Source organism: Zea mays, chromosome 1, assembly GCF_902167145.1.
Source record: "Zea mays cultivar B73 chromosome 1, Zm-B73-REFERENCE-NAM-5.0, whole genome shotgun sequence".
Classification (NCBI taxonomy): Eukaryota; Viridiplantae; Streptophyta; class Magnoliopsida; order Poales; family Poaceae; genus Zea; species Zea mays.
This window is the reverse complement of record NC_050096.1, coordinates 250,709,498-250,732,675: the sequence shown is the minus strand read 5'-3', so window position 1 is coordinate 250,732,675 and position 23,178 is coordinate 250,709,498.

Sequence of the window (23,178 nt, the reverse complement as noted above, 5' to 3'; positions counted from 1 at the left end):
ACGAGTGCAGAGTAGTATTATTACATAACCGAGGGAGGCAAAAACTCCTCCCGATAAGTTTTTAAACAAAAGTTCTATATGGAGGACCATGTCCTCCCGCATCTTCACTCTTGCTTTTCCTCATGGGGAACCACCTTGGAACAAAAGCAACAAAAATTTGTTGCTTCCTTTCCTAAAAACAACGAAGGGATAAACCCTGAGTATGGAATTACTCAGCAAGTCTTACCCGACTAAAGAAAAGACTCTCAAGGGTATGCTGGTTTAAGGGAGTCAAGGTAAGGCTTCTCAATAATCAAAGACTCTGTTTTGCAGAAATGCTTACTAAAGTGGATCCTTAGAAATCCAGTTTTATTTGTCAAGTTAAGTAATCTTACCTATCTCTAGAGTTCTCTCTAACCTAGTTCAAACACTTATCCTGAACTAGCCAAGTTCTTAATTCTTCCTTCATCTTCACTGGATTGCTACGTGTAGGGTAGTGACCAAGTCTTCATAACCGCGAAGGTACGGCGATCCGAATCGATTATACTCAGCTGAGGATCTCTAATCACACGACATATGTAGCACTTAACCCTTGCATATGTCAACCCGCCACCGGGTTTCTTAAGACCAGATCAGGTTCACGCAAACCGAGAGCACAGATACACCACCGTCCAGCCTCTTGCCACGGAGGGTACACGCTACTCTCGCCACCGCTCCACGCCCATTTCGTGTTATCTTATTCTGGCCTTAGTCTGCCCGAGGCAAGGCTTACCCATGACGAGGCATGTGACCAGTTAAAGGGTCCTCGATCATCAAGCCTACATCGACAAGGTCCTTAATCGACTCAGACGGAGACACTACACCGAGACTCTCTTCTCGTGCAAGTCACCCGCCCGGTCTCAGCTTAATCTTTTCAACCCAAAAACTTGGTACCTGGCAGAGGTACATCTTTTCCGATGTTGAACCCATCACGGCCATGATGGATCCACCATCAATTTTTATTTTTGAAAACAACCCTCCCACTTTGCCAAACATCTTTTGTAAAACAAATCCTTTTGTTTTTCTAGAGCAATACTAAGCATATAAAAACCGTTTTGTAAAAACAGGGTTTCAAGGAAGGTAATCAAGTTCAAGGAAGGTAATGCAGGAATTGTTTAATCATTCAACTCCTATCACCTAATGCAGCAATCAAGTGAGAAAGATTTTAAAAACATCAAGGAAGGTGGCAAATGCATCGGGGCTTGCCTTCGTTAGTAGGTGAGTCAGGCTCGGACTCGCAGATGTCGAAGTAGAGCCAAGTCCCTGCCTGAGATTCCAAAGGTGGTGGTGTCTTCTCTTCGGTCACTTCAATCTCTTCTTCGTTTTCTAAATATAACCATATAGGTATATATATATAAGGATGAATGCCATGTAATGCTCATGAGAGTGCAAAGGTAATAAAGATTTATTATCTAAATCTTGAATATAACTTTCCTTCACGGAACTCCGACAACTTAGGGTTTCCGGAGTCAGTAAAGGAGTTCAAAGGGCAGGGGGGTTTTAGGTTCTAAGTATCAAACAAGGTCCAAATCAACCCAAATTCTACCCAAGGCTTCTAAATAATGTATAGAGCTTATGTAAAAAGTTTGAGCAATTTTGGGATTATTATCTATTTTCTAAAAATCCAGAACTAAGACTTTAAACTATTTAAAATGCCTTAAAAATTCCTTATTTCCTCTAAAAATCATAAAACTATTTTTTATTAAATTCTAAGGAAAATAAGAAGTCTAGGAAAATTGGTTTCACAATTTTAGGATTTTTCTACCATTTTCTATAATTGCTTTAGCTCTGGAATAAAAGAAAAGGAAACACTAGTGAATAGTGTTGGGCCAAATTCGATACAGGCGGCCCAATAATGAGCAGAAGCGCGCCTGCGCCTGCGCCCGCGCCAACTTTGCATTGAGATCCCTGTCCTTTTGAATATCCTGAAGCAAGGTCAACGCACTATTGAGATGAGTCACTGACGGTTTACAAAGAGGACATCCACCTTCCATCCCTTTGCAGACTAAGGTCCACGACGAGGAACAGCCCTCGCCGCACCCCGGCGAGCCAATTCCGGCCGGCCGACGCCATGGCTGGAGCTCCCGTGCGACAGGGACATAATTAAACTTCTATCAAACACTTCCCCTAAATCAATTTCATCAAGGGGGCATTGAATCGAGCAGTCCACGGCGACCGAGCGGATGGTTACAGGGACGAACGCGTTCCGATCAAACGACGGCGAGGACGACCGAATTGAGGCTGAGGAAGGGTTCACGGGTTCACCAGAAGTTATGCACACACTTTGGTTTGGGCAGAATACGAGCCGAAGAGCAGGTCGTCAGTGAGGGTGGGTCACGGCGGCGTTTTACAGAGCAAGGGTGCATTCCGGTGATGGGCTTCGGCGGAATTTCAATTGATTGGCATGGAGAGCAATAGGAGATCAAAGGAAAACTAGAACAAGAAGCAATTTGATAAACACTAACCCGAAGCGCGCTGACCACGGTGGAGTCCCTTGCGGCGGAGCAAGAATGGAGGAGGAGGGAATTTGGGGCTGCGCAAGTTCTCTAGCGGAATTGAGTCAATTGCTTAAGCACTGAGGTGCGTAATGTGGAGAAGAAGCGGAGTCCGAGCTCAATTTATAGGCCGTCGACCGGAGTTGGAGAAGAAGTGCGGATTTCAGATGTGCTGGCAAGCTTTCCGCGCGGCGGATTCCGGTGATGGCACGGGGGTCGCCGTTTAACCGGAGCCTGCCACCTCAGTGACCTTCTGCCACGATGCCGAGGATATTTACCGCGGCCACCGACGACCATCCACGCTGCGTTGGTGTTCTTATCGCCGGCGAGGGGCTGACCCTTATCCACGGCGCGATATTTCTGAAGACGATGAACAGTGCGCCAGATTCAGTAAAAAGCTTGTCTGACAGACCAAGTTGGAGCTTGATTTTCTCCCAGATTCCTATGGTAACACAACCCAAACTCTGCAGCAAAGTTGGAGAGCTATATACCACCTATATTTCGACTATAGTGACTGAGCTCATTTGATCACTAGATCATGGTTGAATTCACACCCAAAGATGGCTCTGTTACACTGAACATCTAACTTTCAGAGTGGAACTAGCCTGACAGCCAGATTTTGAGCTGAATTATCTCCAATTTACTCTTAACAACTAAGCTCACATCCTTAAGCAAAGCTGTCCTCCTATGATTGGGCTACAATGTTGATGTGGTGACCTAGGGCAAAAACCCTATGATTTAAAAGTTACAAGGCTCAAAAGTTGAGCCCATAACACTGTTTTCAGACTTAGTATAAAACCTCTACTAGGGTCCTTTTTGCAAATGAGGCCAAAACTTAGGGTTTGGCTTGTAAATCCACATATGAGTGACCCAAATGACTTAAGATACTTATTTAACTTGGTTTTTGCACTTTAGTCCAAAAGTGGACTAATTTTGCACATAAGCCCCTAGGGTTTGGATTTAGGGTTTTCCAGGGTTCCAATTAGGGTTTCTAGTATCCCAGGGGTATAAATGTGATTCAAATTCATTTTTGGGAACATTTTATACTATTTCTCCTAAAGCTTTTAGGTTTTCTCAACTTGGGTTAGGTTTTACCCCTTTAATCCCTATTTAGGGTTAAGTTCCCTATCCAGGGTCCTATTTGCAAAATGCTATAACACACAACTTGTTTGAAATTTTTACCTAGTGAATGCATTCTAAGTGTATCAAACATATGCAATGCCAATGCTTATGATGCCATGCTCAAGTTTTAGTTATAGTAACACCAGGGGTGTTACATCCTTCCCCCCATAAAAGAATCTCGTCCCGAGATTAAAAGGCCTAGGGTAAGTAATGGAAAAGGAATTGTGTCACATTTTTATTTCCTTATTTCTGGTACAAGGCAGGGGGTGGTGTGGGAATTTACTCCTTTATTACTACGTCTACACATGCTTTACAAATTATAAGAGGCTAAAAAGCCTGGGAAATTCTTATCTAAAAAGTCTTGAGTTTCCCATGTAGCCTCATCTTCGGAATGCCGGTTCCACTGTATCTTGTAGAACTTGAGAGTTTTTCTCCGGGTAACCCTGTCCTTTTGGTCCAAGACTCGAATAGGGTGCTCAGAATATGTCAAGTCCGGTTCAAGGACAACATCTGTCACTTCAACGGTTCGATCAGGAACCCGAAGACACTTCTTCAATTGTGACACGTGGAACACATTATGTACAACAGATAATGTTTCGGGTAGTTGGAGTCGGTATGCTACTGGTCCACATTGCTCAAGTATAGGGAATGGACCAATATACCGGGGTGCAAGCTTTCCTTTAATCCCGAAACGCGATACACCCTTCATTGGTGAAACTTTCAAGTAGACATAATCTCCTACGAGAAAGCATAAGGGTTGTCGTCGCCGGTCTGCATAACTCTTTTAACGAGCTTGAGCTTTCTTCAAATTATGAATCATTCTTCGAACTTTTTCTTCAGTCTCTTTCAGGCCTGAAGAAGTACCTTTTACCGGGTTCAGACCAATTTAGCGGAGTACGACATCGTCGTCCATATAAAGCTTCAAAGGGTGCCATCTTGATGTTTTCTTGATAGCTATTATTATATGAGAACTCCACTAACGACAAACATTCATCCCATTTTTGTGGAAATTCTAGAACATATGCCCGCAACATATCTTCTAGTATCTGATTTACTCTCTCAGTCTGCCTACTGGTTTGAGGACGATAGGTCGAACTGTGGAGCAATTTAGTACCCAGGGATTTATGAAGTTTTTCCCAAAGTTTGGATACGAATTGAGGTCCACGATCCGACACTATGGTCTTTGGAACACCATGCAGACTAAGAATACGAGCAATGTACAATTGGGTATAGACAGTAACCGGGTGATCTGTCTTGACTGGTAGAAAATGAGCAATTTTCGTGAGCCGATCAATTATAACCCAGATAGAATCATACCCTTTTGTAGTCCTGGGTAATCCCACAAAGAAGTCCATACTAATGTCTTCCCATTTCCATGTTGGGATTGGCAAAGATTGTAATGGACCAGCAGTCTTCATGTGTATGGCCTTGACACGTTTACAAGTGTCACATCTAGCCACATAACGTGCAATTTCAATCTTCATTTTCGTCCACCAATAAAGACAATGTCAGCCAGAAGAACACATAAGGTTCCATATGTGCAATTTGCTTCTTCTGATGACACTGTACTATCTGAGTCTGTTGGGCGGGTGGCAATTATGCAACTTTACCCAAACAGAATCAGATGTACCATCTTGGTAAAACACACAGAAAGAGGTCTACCAACAAGTGGTTACAGCAAGTTCATAGCACACGAGACGGGTGTGAATGTCGAATAACATCACGGTCAACTCGTGTTAGCCAGGGAATCCAAGTCCACGAAAGGTGATATAGATTCAGGAAAATCACCAGCGGAGGGATCTATAAATGCGGACTTTGCAACCAGTCCATTTTATCCAGCACTAGTCGTGAATCGGCATGATCACACATGCAGGAAAAGCACGCGTGAGGCAGTCGAGGCGCGACTAGAGCGATAATTAGGTGGTTACTGGTCGACTTAATTTGATTTTTGGTAAGTACTTTCTTTATGGTGGGTTGAACCAAAGTGAGTTTAGACAACTCGATAAAACGATCTCTAAACTCAGCCTTCGTTCCTTGTGCAGTTACAAGTTAGTCAAAACCAACTTGTTGAACTACTTTTGACATTAAGCAAATCCTCTCAATACCATTGGTAAGCCAAGGGTTAAGAGTTCACTCTTCTTAACAGTTGAGCATGTAGTTGGGTAGAAATCTATTTGATCAAGTTGTTCATCCATTTCCTCATGCGAGATGAATTATCCACTTGGTTAGGGAATACATGGATTAAATAAGAGAGCGAATGAACAAACTCCTGCATTTCAACAACAGGGGAAACAGATCTCTATTTTGAGAGCTAATCAGTTGTTTTCTTACACTAAAAAGCTCCAAGGCTTCACCTTTACACAAAGGATGCAAAGGGAACTTGTGTGGGTAGTCACTACCAAGATCAAAAGAAATAAGACCACACATGGAAGTGGTATGCCCTTTTGATCCAACGGAAATGACAAATGTTGTTTGATCTCTTTCACAAACAACATAGAAATTGTTTCAAGGGAAAGGTCAATGGAAGATAACACATCAGTGTAACTCCATAATGGATCATGACTAGAGGGCTTGATACCGACATGCGCCAAGCAGCAAAATCCTGTGTGCACATTTACAGGAGGCTCTCAGTTTCGCCGCAGTACTATAAGTCCTTAACCACGACACCATTACAAAACTAACATCGATAATGAATCTCATGGGGTGATTATAATTTGTGTAGAGATAACATATCAATATAGTCTTATAATAGATTATGACTACTAACTGTGATACTAGCGCGTGCCAAGTAGCGCAACCATGTGTGTGCACCCACAGGAGGCCCTCTGTTTCAGGGCGGTGTCACCGATTTTAGTCATAACTGTCACACCCGGTTTCAGAAGGCCAACCGAATGCGAACTATGTACGTGCCAGGATCAGAACTCACGTACACAGCGATTACATAAATGAACATCATCGCATAGTGCTCGAATAATAACATAAAAGAGTATTAACTTATTACATCACAGAGTCAGAGACATCCACATAGTCATCAACTTAACTGATAAATCAAAGTGCTAAGCGAAACGCAGTAAAGATAAGGCCTTCAGAGGCAGCTGACTGGGGGTTGCCGCCAACCCACACCTAAAACTCGCCGTAGTCTTGGAACTCCTGGAAGTCTCCTTCCACGACTTCATCTTCTCCTGAGCAATGGTTGCAATGTGGACAAGCTGGTGTTTTGTGGTAAAGCAAGGATGAGTACACATCAACGTACTCAGCAAATGCCCCGTTTGGCTGAAGTGGACCAGCTTTTATGTGGGGTTAGGCTCAGCAGTTGCTTTTAGTTGGTCAGGTATTTATTATTTGTAGAAGTCAAGTTTTATCACATAACCATCCCATGAGCCATTCCCTCATCGAGAAAACATCATGATCATCATCGAACCAAAAACATTAGTAGAACCATTGTATCTTGAACCATCTGTATCTCTAATCAAAGAGGATCCCAAGGCTGCTCTTAACCGTGAGCACGGCTGATATATCAGTTTCACTACCCTCTGCCGAGGTCGCACACTTTACCCATGAGTCGCGATCCCCTTTCTGCCCGGGGAGAGCTAATCCCCATTGATCACTTCCTAGGTGGTCCGACAGGGTATCACTACGTAGCTTTTACAAAGATTCCCTAGAGGTCATAGCCACCCGTTAGGTTTCTCCAGTTTGATAAACAAAGTACCCCTCCCCGCAGGAGAGTGACTAACAAAAGCAAAACGAAAGAACCTCGGCACTCAGCCTCGGCAGAGCAAGCACTGTGCCTGGACCCCATTGACGGCACGACGGCGAAGCAACTACACCTCTAGTTCCTCTAATTAATTAGCTAAGGGCATCCCATTTCACCCTCATGGTTGCACTGTTATCCCGGATGGTCTCTCAACGAACAGGTCCTTACGGAGAGGTACTCGGGAAACGGCTCGAGTCCCCTAAAATGCCACAAGTATATCACCATCGTATCCAAAATAAAAGCATCGTATCATCAAGTAATTCTCATCATGTTCGTTGATTAGAGTAAAGCGCTAGCATGTAGTTAACCATAGTAACCCAAAAGGTAAATCAAGGACAAGGTAAATAGAAAGCTAGTAAATCCTTAGGTTGTTCATAGTATGCGGGACAGTGTATTATAAAATAAATAGGACATAATGGGACAGAGGACACTTGCCTTCACCAAGCTGCTGCTGCTCAGGGTCTTCTCCTGCAATTCCCTCAGACTCCACGAACGGCCCGATATCTACGCGAGTGCAAACATACATCCAACATTCTTGAAATGGTAGAAAACAGTACACCATACAACAATATAGACCAAATGAATATGCACGCGACATAGAATTCGCATCTACGACTACGCGAGAACGGAACCGAGACGACTGACGCTACGGTCGAGGGATATCACGTTTACACTAAGCGAATATGAATTAAAATATTTAATTCGGCTTAATCATATTGACAGATATAAATCGTATGCTAAGTAAAATCACTACTTAGTCCCGATTTAATTTGCTACTCGAGAAACCGTTGTTTTAAATATCTATTTAATTAGCGCGAGCTATTCTAGGTGAGGCGAATTATTAACGTGCGTAGAACGCACGACGACACGTGCGAACAGCACGCGCAACGCGCGCGAACAGCACGCGACGATTTATTGCGCGACGCGCGGGCGGTGGCGAACGACACGAACGCGCATGAGGTTTAGACGAGGGGTAGACAAACGTAGACGGGGGCCGTCTAGGGGTAGACGAACGTCGTATAGGGATAGACGAACGTTGTCGGGACCCTGACGACGTGCTGCGTGTGCGCGAAACATTGCACACAACAGTGCGCGCGACGCACGACACATCAAATAGTTAACAATCTGTGGCTAAATAATGACGTGACGAACGGACAACTTGTATTACGCTTAAACGCGAAAAAAACTATATTTTTTCTAGGTTCGACTTAGTTAACATAAATTACTTGTGTGGGATATTTTAGATAAAATGAATTATCAATTAATCGATGATTAATACGAGAACTAATTGACTAACGCGTACAAACGATTATAGCGAAGTGATTAATTAATGTGCGCAGATTGCGCGCGCGACCCGCGCGAAACAGCGCGAGGACTATGCAAACAACAACGGCGGCGCGCACAATACCCGTGATCACGTGCGAAACCGCGCGCGTGAAACTTGACGAGTACGCGACGCGCTAAGCAGCAGTAGCGAGGCACGGCGAGGGTTGCGCGCAGGGGCTGCACTAGGCACGTTTAGCGGCTGGGCGCGCAGCGAGCGCGCAGTGACTCGGTCGTAACGGAGTGGGGCATGATTCGCCGGCGAAGTGGGATGCTGCTGCTACGTCGGCGCGGCTGCGCGAAGGAGCAGGGCGAGGGCGCGCGGGGTCTGCACGCCGGGGCACCGGGCTTGCTGCGCGCTGCGGGCCGCGACGACAGGGAGTCCAGCCGCGCGCAAGGGAGTTGGGCTGCGCGCTGGCCGGAGGTGCCGCGGTTGTCGCTGCGCTAGGCGCCGACGAGGGACTGCAGAGACATGGTGAATTTACACGGCGGGGGAAGAGAGAGAGAATGGGGGCGAGCTCACCTCGGCGAAGTACCGTGAGGCGCTGCGCGCGCGAGTCCGACGACGGTGGCGGCGCTGGCGAGGCGAAGAGCGAGACCGAGGCGAGGAGAAGCGGTGGTGGGCGAGAAACTGCGCAAGAATCGTGGGCTGTTCGATTTTGGAGACGTCGTGGGCGAGAAAACTGCGCAAGAATCGCTTGGGGAAGATGTACAGTGTGCGCTGGTTCTCTAACGCGCGGGCCCAGGCTGGGCAGCGGCAGCGGTGGGCGCCCTCCACGCGCTGGGCGCGGTCGCGTGCGCGCTACGCGCGCCTGGACGTGCGGCTTGGGCTGGGGCGCGCGGCTGGGCTGCTTCGCGCGGCGCTGGGCTGGGGCACGATGCTAGCTGGGCTGGCGCGCGCGGCTGGGCTGGCGGCTGGCGCGGGGGCTGGGCCGCGCAGGCGCGAGCGAGCTGGGCCGCACGACGCGCGCGGGCCCACGAGGGGGAAGGCTGGCGCGGCGCTGCGAGCTGGGCCGCGACGCGGTGGGCCGAGCGGGGGGGAGGGGAGAGAGGGAAGGGGGGCGGCTGGGCCGGCCGAGTTGGGCCAGGGAGGAGAGGTGGGCTGAATTCTATTTCTCCTTTTCTTTTCTTTTCTTTTCTTTCTCTTCTCTATTTATTTCAGTTTGACATTATGTGCAAATAAATGATTAGATGAAAGATCAAGCAAACCATTCATCAAACAAAAAAACAAATGCTTTCTAACTTGATGCAAAAACCATTGTTCCCTTAGGGTTTAACCCACTAGATTATAATTACATTTACAATAAATAAAAAAATAACCACTCTTCTTCTATAGAAAAGAGAAGGAGGAGGTTGGGGAAGATGTGAAGAGAGAAGTAACACCTGAATTTGTGAATACGAGCAAAGAAATTTTTATACCCCAAATTCAGGGTGTTACAATAAAACCATTACCAGACATAACCAACAAGAAATCTCACGCGACACCAATGGATTGAGCAAGGGTGACTATATACAAAGAATTGCTCCACCTGTAAAAATGGTTACAAGTAGAGAGCCAAATAGATCATGGCCCAAGGCATGGCCATAATCTAAACTTGATGAAAGAAGTATGATGGGAGACTGTTAATTCAGCCCCAAGCATATTTCTATGCCCATCATAGAGATCACAAGGTCAAGGATTAAGTTGGTATGCCTTCGATAGATATGAAGAAACCAAAGGCATCAAATTAAAGAAAATGGTCGGACATGTCTTTCCTAGGTTGGGTTAATAAAACAACATGGCGATCCGCAAGGAGAGGCCAAATACAATGGAGACCTCAACCTGCATCAGCTGAACAGGAGAGTGGTGCTAAAAGGAGGCATGACTTGAGATCCTTGTTTGAAGTCCAGGTACATTGTAGGTTCGACAAGGAAATTATCTAGGCATTTACTTGTATGGGTATGGTCATGGAGTGATAACGGAAAATTCAACTTTGAGTCGGATCACGGTTCACTAAATACGAATATAGCCCAATCTTGGGTTTAGGCAATCAAGTCACCAACTCTCTATTGGCCATACTCAACCTGATGGTTCTCGGATCAAGGTTGAGAATTGCTTTATGTGGGCTAACCAGTTCATGCCTAAGATGACATCTATGTCTTGGCCTTTTGGAACAATCATATTAGCAGAAAAGTCCTATCCGGCCAATGTTACAGGCACTTGGTAAGCCACTTCTTTTCACTTTTGGTAGCTTTACTGTCGGGCGTAGAAGACCATTCGTCAACCAACTTCATAGAGGGAGGGGGCCTAAAAAGGTCCAGTTCACCATCAAGTGCTTCTCCCGCTACATGAGAAGGTCCGGCTTCCATCCTGACAGGATCCGCAGGGACGTTCGGGTGCAGTTGTGAATACAACACATGAACTTATTCATGTAGTGTATTATAACAGACCTGCAAGTTATACATGGATGAGCTAAGCTCCTCCACGCGGGCTCGAGCTTTGGCTCCCTTAGCCCAGGTGAGTGGACGAGAGTTAACCGTCCAATCGAGCGCTAGATCTCGTTTTGTGAGTTGGTCTTGCAAGTAGTGGATGGCTGCATCCGCGACCCATAGATCATTCCTGTGACGGAGTTCTGATTGAAGCAGTTCGACTTGTGCTTCCAGATCCCCGATAGGATCGTTGCTACCACTGCTACTTTCTTCAGGTCTTGGGGCAAGTTAATGGCGGGGTATGCCAATGGGTCTAGCAGATTTGCGCGCGGTCTTTCTGGTGCGCGACATCATTTCTCTAAGGGGGAAAACTTTATTTAGTATAGTTCTTAGCATGATGCATGTGTAATTACCGAATCAACCTTAGTTGATTCACACCTTCTATATGTTGCACTCTTACTACCTGGTCTTTAAGATAAACTCTTCAGAATACTTAGGTAAGAAAAGAAGAGAGTTTCTAGGTAAGATTTTTAGAAAATCCTTTTGAAGATGCCTCATAATATCTGCAAAGAAGGGCTACGCTCCGATACCAGCTGTGATGGAACCTCCCAAGTAATTAGGCCCACCTACAGTTGTCCTTGTCCAACGGACCTTAGACAACCCTGTAGGTGCCCCTGAACTACTTGACAAGTTCGGTATCTTCTTTCTTCCCTTTCCAGGAACGTTTCACCCATCTTGCAGACATTACAGAACATCGGAGATGAAGAAATGCGGAAGCGATTACATAACTTACATTTATTTAGAAAGTAAGCTCAAGTTGTTTATTACAGACCAGAAATATAAACGAGTGCAGAGTAGTATTATTACAAAACCGAGGGAGGCAAAAACTCCTCCCGATAAGTTTTTAAACAAAAGTTCTATATGGAGGACCATGTCCTCCCGCATCTTCACTCTTGCTTTTCCTCATGGGGAACCACCTTGGAACAAAAGCAACAAAAATTTGTTGCTTCCTCACCTAAAAACAACGAAGGGATAAACCCTGAGTATGGAATTACTCAGCAAGTCTTACCCGACTAAAGAAAAGATTCTCAAGGGTATGCTGGTTTAAGGGAGTCAAGGTAAGGCTTCTCAATAATCAAAGACTCTGTTTTGCAGAAATGCTTACTAAAGTGGATCCTTAAAAATCCAGTTTTATTTGTCAAGTTAAGTAATCTTACCTATCTCTAGAGTTCTCTCTAACCTAGTTCAAACACTTATCCTGAACTAGCCAAGTTCTTAATTCTTCCTTCATCTTCACTGGATTGCTACGTGTAGGGCAGTGACCAAGTCTTCATAACCGCGAAGGTACGGTGATCCGAATTGATTATACTCAGCTGAGGATCTCCAATCACACGACATATGTAGCACTTAACCCTTGCATATGTCAACCCGCCACCGGGTTTCTTAAGACCAGATCAGGTTCACGCAAACCGAGAGCACAGATACACCACCGTCCAGCCTCTTGCCATGGAGGGTACACACTACTCTCTCCACCGCTCCACGCCCATTTCGTGTTATCTTATTCTGGCCTTAGTCTGCCCGAGGCAAGGCTTACCCATGACGAGGCATGTGACCAGTTAAAGGGTCCTCGATCATCAAGCCTACATCGACAAGGTCCTTAATCGACTCAGACAGAGACACTACACCGAGACTCTCTTCTCGTGCAAGTCACCCGCCCGGTCTCAGCTTAATATTTTCAACCCAAAAACTTGGTACCTGGCAGAGGTACATCTTTTCCGATGTTGAACCCATCACGGCCATGATGGATCCACCATCAATTTTTATTTTTGAAAACAACCCTCCCACTTTGCCAAACATCTTTTGTAAAACAAATCCTTTTGTTTTTCTAGAGCAATACTAAGCATATAAAAACCTTTTTGTAAAAACAGGGTTTCAAGGAAGGTAATCAAGTTCAAGGAAGGTAATGCAGGAATTGTTTAATCATTCAACTCCTATCACCTAATGCAGCAATCAAGTGAGAAAGATTTTAAAAACATCAAGGAAGGTGGCAAATGCACCGGGGCTTGCCTTCATTAGTAGGTGAGTCGGGCTCGGACTCGCAGATGTCGAAGTAGAGCCAAGTCCCTGCCTGAGATTCCAAAGGTGGTGGTGTCTTCTCTTCGGTCACTTCAATCTTTTCTTCGTTTTCTAAATATAACCATATAGGTATATATATAAGAATGAATGCCATGTAATGCTCATGAGAGTGCAAAGTTAATAAAGATTTATTATCTAAATCTTGAATATAACTTTCCTTCACGGAACTTCGAGAACTTAGGGTTTCCGGAGTCAGTAAAGGAATTCAAAGGGCAGGGGGGTTTTAGGTTCTAAGTATCAAACAAGGTCCAAATCAACCCAAATTTACCCAAGGCTTCTAAATAATGTATAGAGCTTATGTAAAAAGTTTGAGCAATTTTGGGATTATTATCTATTTTCTAAAAATCCAGAACTAAGACTTTAAACTATTTAAAATGCCTTAAAATTCCTTATTTCCTCTAAAAATCATAAAACTATTTTTATTAAATTCTAGGGAAAATAAGAAGTCTAGGAAAATTGGTTTCACAATTTTAGGATTTTTCTACCATTTTCTATAATTGTTTTAGCTCTGGAATAAAAAGAAAAGGAAAAACTGGTGAATAGTGTTGGGCCAAATTCGATACAGGCGGCCCAATAATGAGCAGAAGCGCGCTTGCGCCTGCGCCCGCGCCAACTTTGCATTGAGATCCCTGTCCTTTTGAATATCCCGAAGCAAGGTCAACGCACTATTGAGATGAGTCACTGACGGTTTACAAAGAGGACCTCCACCTTCCATCCCTTTGCAGACTAAGGTCCACGACGAGGAACAGCCCTCGCCGCACCCCGGCGAGCCAATTCCGGCCGGCTGACGCCATGGCTGGAGCTCCCGTGCGACAGGGACATAATTAAACTTCTATCAAACACTTCCCCTAAATCAATTTCATCAAGGGGGCATTGAATCGAGCAGTCCACGGCGACCGAGCGGATGGTTACAGGGGCGAACGCGTTCCGATCAAACGACGGCGAGGACGACCGAATTGAGGCTGAGGAAGGGTTCACGGGTTCACCAGGAGTTATGCACACACTTTGGTTTGGGCAGAATACGAGCCGAAGAGCAGGTCGTCGGTGAGGGTGGGTCACGGCGGCGTTTTACAGAGCAAGGGTGCATTCCGGTGATGGGCTTCGGCCGAATTTCAATTGATTGGCATGGAGAGCAATAGGAGATCAAAGGAAAACTAGAACAAGAAGCAATTTGATAAACACTGACCCGAAGCGCGCTGACCACGATGGAGTCCCTTGCGGCGAAGCAAGAACGGAGGAGGAGGGAATTTGGGGCTCCGCAAGTTCTCTGGCGGAATTGAGTCAATTGCTTAAGCACTGAGGTGCGTAATGTGGAGAAGAAGCAGAGTCCGAGCTCAATTTATAGGCCGTCGACCGGAGTTGGAGAAGAAGTGTGGATTTCAGATGTGCTGGCAAGCTTTCCGCGCGGCGGATTCCGGTGATGGCACGGGGGTCGCCGTTTAACCGGAGCCTGCCACCTTAGTGACCTTCTGCCACTATGCCGAGGATATTTACCACGGCCACCGACGACCATCCACGCTGCGGTGGTGTTCTTATCGCCGGTGAGGGGCTGACCCTTATCCACGGCGCGATATTTCTGAAGACGGTGAACAGTGCGCCAGATTCAGTAAAAAGCTTGTCTGACAGACCAAGTTGGAGCTTGATTTTCTCCCAGATTCCTGTGGTAACACAACCCAAACTCTGCAGCAAAGTTGGAGAGCTTTATACCACCTATATTTCGGCTATAGTGACTGAGCTCATTTGATCACTAGATCATGGTTGAATTCACACCCAAAGATGGCTCTGTTACACTGAACATCTAACTTTCAGAGTGGAACCAGCCTGACAGCCAGATTTTCAGCTGAATTATCTCCAATTTACTCTTAACAACTAAGCTCACATCCTTAAGCAAAGTTGTCCTCCTATGATTGGGCTACAATGTTGATGTGGTGACCTAGGGCAAAAACCCTATGATTTAAAAGTTACAAGGCTCAAAAGTTGAGCCCATAACACTGTTTTTCAGACTTAGTATAAAACCTCAACTAGGGTCCTTTTTGCAAATGAGGCCAAAACTTAGGGTTTGGCTTGTAAATCCACATATGAGTGACCCAAATGACTTAATATACTTATTTAACTTGGTTTTTGCACTTTAGTCCAAAAGTGGACTAATTTTGCACATAAGCCCCTAGGGTTTGGATTTAGGGTTTTCTAGGGTTCCAATTAGGGTTTCTAGTATCCCAGGGGTATAAATGTGATTCAAATTCATTTTTGGGAACATTTTATACTATTTCTCCTAAAGCTTTTAGGTTTTCTCAACTTGGGTTAGGTTTTACCCCTTTAATCCCTATTTAGGGTTAAGTTCCCTATCCAGGGTCATATTTGCAAAATGCTATAACACACAACTTGTTTGAAATTTTTACCTAGTGAATGCATTCTAAGTGTATCAAACATATGCAATGCCAATGCTTATGATGCCATGCTCAAGTTTTAGTTACAGTAACACTAGGGGTGTTACAGCGGATCTTGCCGAGGGTGGAGACGAAGCCGAGGGCGCGACTCCTTCTCCGGGCGACGCCTGATTCTGCTAGAGCAGTTTTCTTTGAATGCATATGTGTCTTTTGCGGCCGCCGAGGCCCGAACACTTTATTATCGTAATATAAGGTTGTGTTTCTTTTCCTTCCGTTTTGCGTATCCGGACCCGTTCGTCAGTAGCAGGGTAGCTTGCCCAAGTAAGAGTCATTTTTTGTGGTAGGCGACGAGTGAGGTATCCGTATCCCAGAGGCGTAGGAGTCCCTCGGCTCAGTTGGCCTTGCCACTTACATGCACCCTTATTCGTTTCTTGGGGTCCTGTTACTGATATAGCCGGGAGACGCGAAAGACTTTTTGATGGAAGACTTTTTTCGAGGAAAATTTTGACGCATAGGGGGTTCCCCCCTTCTAGCCCCCGAGGGAGGGTCGGGCTTTGCCGAGGCAAGGCTGACCCTTCCTTGATGGTTAGACTTTGTGTGTGAACGAGGTGTATGAACAACTTGAAAGCATCTTAAGGGTAGAAGCGACGTAGCTGTCGGATGTTCCAAGCGTTGCTGTAGACCTCGCCTTGACTGTTGGCCAGCTTGTATGTCCCGGGCTTCAGAACCTTAGCGATGACGAACGGCCCTTCCCAGGGACGCGTGAGCTTGTGCCGCCCTCGGGCGTCTTGTCGCAGCCGAAGCACCAAGTCGCCCACCTGGAGGTCTTGGGACCGAACCCCTCGGGCGTGGTAGCGTCGCAAGGACTGCTGATACCGCGCCGAGTGTAGTAAGGCCATGTCCCGAGCCTCTTCCAGCTGGTCTAGTGAGTCTTCTCGGTTAGCTCGATTGCTTTGGTCGTCGTAGGCCCTCGCCCTCGGGGAACCGTATTCTAAGTCTGTGGGCAAGATGGCCTCGGCCCCATAGACTAGAAAGAACGGTGTGAAGCCAGTGGCTCGGCTCGGCGTTGTCCTCAGACTCCAGACCACCGAGGGGAGCTCCTTCATCCATTGCTTGCCGAACTTGTTGAGGTCGTTGTAGATCCGTGGCTTGAGTCCTTGCAGAATCATGCTGTTGGCACGCTCTACTTGCCCATTCGTCATGGGGTGAGCAACGGCGGCCCAGTCCACCCGGATGTGATGATCCTCGCAGAAGTCCAGGAACTTTTTGCCTGTGAACTGGGTGCCGTTGTCGGTTATGATGGAGTTCGGGACCCCAAAGCGATGGATGATGTTGGTGAAGAACGCCACCGCCTGTTCGGACTTGATGCTGTTTAGGGGCTGGACCTCGATCCACTTGGAGAATTTGTCGATGGCGACCAGTAGGTGCGTGTAGCCCCCGGGTGCCTTCTGCAAGGGACCGACGAGGTCCAGTCCCCACACAGCAAACGACCAGGTGATGGGTATTGTCTGTAGAGCCTGAGCGGGCAGGTGGGTCTGCCTTGCGTAGAATTGACACCCTTGGCAGGTGCGGACAATTCTGGTGGCGTCGACCACCGCGGTCGGCCAGTAGAAACCTTATCGGAAGGTGTTTCCGACAAGGGCTCGAGGCGCTGCGTGATGACCGCAAGCCCCCGAGTGTATTTCTTGTAAGAGCTGCTGGCCTTCGGCGATGGATATGCATCGCTGGAGGATGCCTGAGGGGCTGCGGTGGTAGAGCTCCTTCCCGTCCCCCAGCAAGACGAACGACTTGGCGCGCCGCGCCAATCGCCGAGCTTCGGCTCGGTCGAGGGATAGCTCTCCTCGGTGGAGATATTGCAGGTACGGGGTCTGCCAGTTTCGATTAGGCGTGACCCCGCTCCGCTCTTCCTCGACGCGCAGTGCCTCACCCTCGGGGGCCGAGGGTGCCTCGGGCTGGGCCGAGGCCTTCTTGGGCTCGAGCGTGTCGTCGGTCTTGACTGAGGGTTGATGTAGGTCTCGGGAGAAGACGTCCGGGGGAACCATTGTTCGCCCCGAGGCTATCTTAGCCAGCTCGTCCGTAGTCTCGTTGTATTGTCGGGCGATGTGGTTGAGCTCGAGCCCGTAGAACTTGTCCTCCAGGCGCCGAACCTCATCGCAGTAGGCTTCCATCTTTGGGTCGCGGCAGTGGGAGTTCTTCATGACTTGATCAATGACGAGCTGCGAGTCACCACGAGCATCGAGGCGTCGGACCCCTAGCTCGATGGCGATGCGCAACCCGTTGACCAGAGCCTCGTACTCGGCCACATTGTTGGACGCCGGGAAGTGGAGGCGTAGCACGTAGCGTAGGTGCTTCCCGAGGGGCGAGATAAAGAGCAGGCCCGCGCCTGCCCCTGTTTTCATCAGCGACCCGTCGAAAAACATGGTCCAGAGTTCCGGTTGGATCGGAGCTGCTGGAAGCTGGGTGTCGACCCATTCAACCACAAAGTCCGCCAAGACTTGGGACTTGATGGCCTTCCGAGGGGCGAACGAGATTGTCTCGCCCATGATTTCCACCGCCCACTTTGCAATCCTACCCGAGGCCTCTCGGCACTGGATGATCTCCCCCAGGGGGAAGGATGACACCACAATCACCGAATGAGACTCGAAGTAGTGTCGCAACTTCCGCCGCGTTAGGATCACCGTGTACAGCAGCTTCTGAATTTGTGGGTAGCGGATCTTGGTCTCGGACAGTAACTCACTGATGAAGTAGACTGGCCTCTGGACGGGCAATGCATGCCCCTCTTCTCGTCTCTCAACCATGATCGCGGCGCTGACCACCTGAGTGGTAGCGGCGACGTAGGTCAAGAGGGCTTCTCCGGCAGCGGGGGCACCAAGATGGGCGCGTTCGGGAGGAGCGCCTTCAGGTTTCCGAGGGTTTCCTCGGCCTCAGGGGTCCATGTGAAGCACTCGGCCTTCCTTAAGAGGCGGTACAAAGGTAGGCCTCTTTCGCTGAGGCGCGAGATGAAGCGGCTCGGAGCCGCAAGGCATCCCATGACCCTCTGTACGCCTTTCAAGTCCTTGATGGGCACCATGCTGGTGATGGCCGCGATTTTCTCCGGGTTGGCCTCGATGCCCCGCTCGGAGACGATGAACCCCAAGAGCATGCCTCGGGGTACTCTGAAGACACACTTCTCGGGGTTGAGTTTTATGCCTTTCGCCTTGAGACACCGGAATGTCGTTTCAAGGTCGGAAAGGAGGTCGGAGGCTTTCCTCGTCTTGACTACGATGTCATCGACGTAAGCCTCGACTGTTCGACCAATGTGTTCGCCGAACACGTGGTTCATGCACCTTTGGTACGTCGCACCCGCATTCCTCAGACCAAATGACATAGTAACGTAGCAGTACATGCCAAAAGGTGTGATGAAAGAAGTCGCGAGCTGGTCGGACTCTTTCATCCTGATTTGGTGATACCCTGAGTAGGCATCGAGGAAAGACAGGGTTTCGCACCCAGCAGTGGAATCCACGATTTGATTGATGCGAGGAAGAGGGTAGGGAACCTTCGGACATGCTTTGTTTAGACCAGTGTAGTCTACACACATCCGCCATTTCCCTCCTTTCTTCCTCACAAGCACAGGGTTGGCAAGCCATTCGGGATGGAATACCTCTTTGATGAACCCTGCAGCCATCAGCTTGTGGATCTCCTCGCCTATGGCTCTGCGCTTTTCTTCGTCGAATCGGCGCAGAGGCTGCTTCACGGGTCGGGCTCCAGCTCGGATATCGAGCGAGTGCTCGGCGACATCCCTCGGTATGCCGGGCAAGTCCGAGGGACTCCACGCGAAAACGTCGGCGTTTGCACGGAGGAAGTCGACGAGCACTGCTCCCTATTTGGGGTCGAGCTTGGAGCCGATCCGGATCTGCTTGGAGGCGTCGTTGCTGGGATCGAGAGGGACGGACTTAACCGTCTCCGCTGGCTCGAAGTTGCCGGCATGGCGCTTCACGTCTGGCGCCTCCTTGGAGAGGCTCTCCAGGTCGGCGATGAGGGCCTCGGATTCGGCGAGGGCCTCGGTGTACTCCACGCACTCCACGTCGCATTCGTACGCGTGTCGGTACATGGGGCCGACGGTGATGACCCCGTTGGAGCCCGGCATCTTGAGTTTGAGGTAGGTGTAGTTGGGGACGACCATGAACTTGGTGTAGCATGGCCTCCCCAGCACTGCGTGGTAGGTTCCTTGGAACCCGACCACCTCGAACGTGAGGGTTTACCTTCGAAAGTTGGAGGGAGTCCCAAAGTAGACGGGTAGGTCGAGTTGTCCGAGGGGCTGGACGCGTTTCCCGGGGATGATCCCGTGGAAAGGCGCCGCGCCCGCCCGGACCGAGGATAGATCGATCCGTAGGAGCCCGAGGGTCTCGGCGTAGATGATGTTGAGGCTGCTGCCTCCGTCCATGAGGACCTTGGTGAGCCTGACGTTGCCGATGACGGGGTCGACAACGAGCGGGTATTTCCCCGGGCTCGGCACGCGGTCGGGGTGGTCGCCCTGGTCGAAGGTGATGGGCTTGTCGGACCAGTCTATATAGACTGGCGCCGCCACCTTTACCGAACAGACCTCCCAACGCTCTTGCTTGCGGTGCCGAGCCGAGGCGTTCGCCACTTGCCCACCGTAGATCATGAAGCAGTCGTGGACCTCGGGGAACTCCTCTGCCTTGTGATCCTCCCTCTTGTCGTTGTTGTGGGCCCTGCCACCTTCCGCAGGTGGCCCAGCCTTGTGAAAGTGGTGCCGAAGCATGACGCACTCCTCAAGGGTGTGCTTGACGGGCCCCTGATGATAGGGGCACGGCTCCTTGGGCATTTTGTCGAAGAGGTTGGCGCCTCCGGGAGGTTTCCGAGGGTTCTTGTACTCAGCAGCGGCGACAAGGTCCGCGTCGGCGGCTTCGCGTTTCGCTTGCGACTTCTTCTTGCCCTTCTTCTTGGTGCCGCGCTGAGTAGACGCCTCGGGGACATCTTCCGGCGGGCGGCCCTGGGGCTGCTTGTCCTTCCGGAAGATGGCCTCAACCGCCTCGTGGCCAGAGGCGAACTTGGTGGCGATGTCCATCAGCTCACTCGCCCTGGTGGGGGTCTTGCGACCCAGCTTGCTCACTAGGTCGCGGCAGGTGGTGCCGGCGAGGAACGCGCCGATGACATCCGAGTCGGTGACGTTGGGCAGCTCGGTGCGCTGCTTCGAGAATCGCCGGATGTAGTCCCGGAGAGACTCTCCCGGCTGCTGGCGGCAGCTTCGGAGATCCCAGGAGTTCCCAGGGCGCACGTACGTGCCCTGGAAGTTACCGGCGAAGGATTAGACCAGGTCGTCCTAGTTGGAGATCTGCCCCGGAGGCAGGTGCTCTAGCCAGGCTCGAGCGGTGTCGGAGAGGAACAGGGGGAGGTTGCGGATGATGAGGTTGTCATCGTCCGTTCCACCCAGGTGGCAGGCCAGCCGGTAGTCCGCGAGCCACAGTTCCGGCCTCGTCTCCCCCGAGTACTTCGTGATAGTAGTCGGGGTTCGGAACCGGGTCGGGAACGGCGCCCGTCGTATGGCCCGGCTGAAAGCCTGCGGACCGGGTGGTTCGGGCGAGGGACTCAGATCCTCCCCGCTGTCGTAGCGTCCCCCACGCCTGGGGTGGTAGCCTCGGCGCACCCTCTCGTCGAGGTGGGTTCGATGGTTGCGGTGGTGGTGCTCGTTGCCGAGGCGACCCGGGGCCGCAGGCGCTGTGTTGCGCGTGCGCCCGGTGTGGACCGAGGCTTCCCGCATGAATCGGGAAGTCGCGGCGCGATGCTCCGAGGGGTATCCCTGCCTTCGGGAGGCAGAGCTTTCGGCCCGTCGGACCGCGGCGTCTTCCAGGAGATTCTTGAGCTCTCCCTGGATACGTCGCCCTTGGGTGGTTGATGGTTCCGGCACCGCGCGGAGTAGTATCGCTGCCGCAGCCAGGTTCTGGCCGACCCCACTAGAAGCTGGTGGCGGCCTTGCCCTGATGTCGTCGGCAATGCGGTGCTGGATGTCCTAGGGTACATGACGCGCTTCTCCGGCCGGAGCTTGGCCTGCCCATTCCTGCCCGATGTCCCGGCGGAACGACTCAAGTGTTCCTGCTCCCTCGTCGAGCCTGGCCTGCATCTCGCGGATTTGCTCGAGTTGTGCGTCCTGACCCCCGTAGGGACTGGGACCACAGCTAGCTCCCGAAGGATGTCAACGCGAGGCGCAGGCCTAGGGGGATCACTGTTTTCCGGTATACCAAGATGGTTGCCTTCGCCGGGACCCCCTAGATCGACGTGGAAACATTCACGACTTGGGCCGCAGTCCTCTTCGCCGAAGCTGCGGCTACCGTCGGAACAGTCGGAAAGGCAGTAGTCGCATGCGGTCATGAAGTCCCGCATGGCACTAGGGTTACCGAGTCCGGAGAAATCCCAACAAAAGTCGGGCTTGTCATCTTCCTCGGAACCCGAGGGTCCATAGGTCGAGACGGCCGTCAGCCGGTCCCAGGGTGACCGCATACGATACCCCGGAGGGTTTGAACATGCCTTTATTAAAGCATCCACCAAAGCGGGGTCGCTTGGTGGGTCGTAGCTGGATCTAAAAGGCACGAGATGGGAATCGGTCAGTACCTCCTGGTCGACGGGCGGTGACGAAGTCACGTCAGGGGCAGACTGCACCGTCGTCTCGGGTACGAGGGTGACGCCCAGCAAGCCCTTTGCGAGCGTGCTGGCGTCGTCCGTCCTCTTGGAGTTGGCGTGTTGCGGGGAAACAACGCTCATCTTCGTCTCAGACGTGAGGTCGACGCCCGACGTGTCCCCCGTTGGGGCACCGGCGCCGTCGATTTGCTCGACAGCCGACGAGGTGCCGCCTCCTGCTTGGCCTTGGTTGCCCCGCCTCCTCCTCCGTTGGCGGGGGAGGCGACGGGACAAACCCGAATGTTGTTCTTCCGCCACGTGGGGAAGACGTCGTCGATTCCGCCGCCGGCGGGCGGGTTGTCGGCCGCCATTGTCGCTGTCGCGCGGCGGAGGAAGGAGTATCATGTCGTAGCTGCCGTCGAGGGACATGAACTCAAGATTCCCGAAACAGAGCTCCGTCCCGGGCTAGAGGTTTTGGCACCCTATTCATGTGATGTCGTGGCCGTCGGAGGAGCGTTGGAGCCTTGCGGAAGGACAGTTGTTGGGGCTGTCGAGTCCTTGCTGACGTCTCCTTGCTTCCGTAAGGGGCTGAGAGCCGACATCGTCATGGAGCACGCGGGGTGCCATCATTATTTGTTTACCGGGGCGAGCCAGATGGGACGCCGGTCTTGTTCCCCATAGCCTGAGCTAGCTAGGGGTAGGGTAATGATGGCCCCCCCCTGTGACGTGGTCGGTCCGAGCCCTGGGTCAGGCGAGGCGGAGGCTCCTCCGAGGTCGAGGTCGAGTCTGTCTTCCGAGGTCGATGTCGAGTCTGAGCCCCGGGTCGGGCGAGGCGGAGACCGTCGGCTGAGGCCAGGGCTGAGTCCGAGCCCTGGGGTCGGGCGAGGCGGAGTTCGTCGTCTTCCGGAGCCGAGGCCGA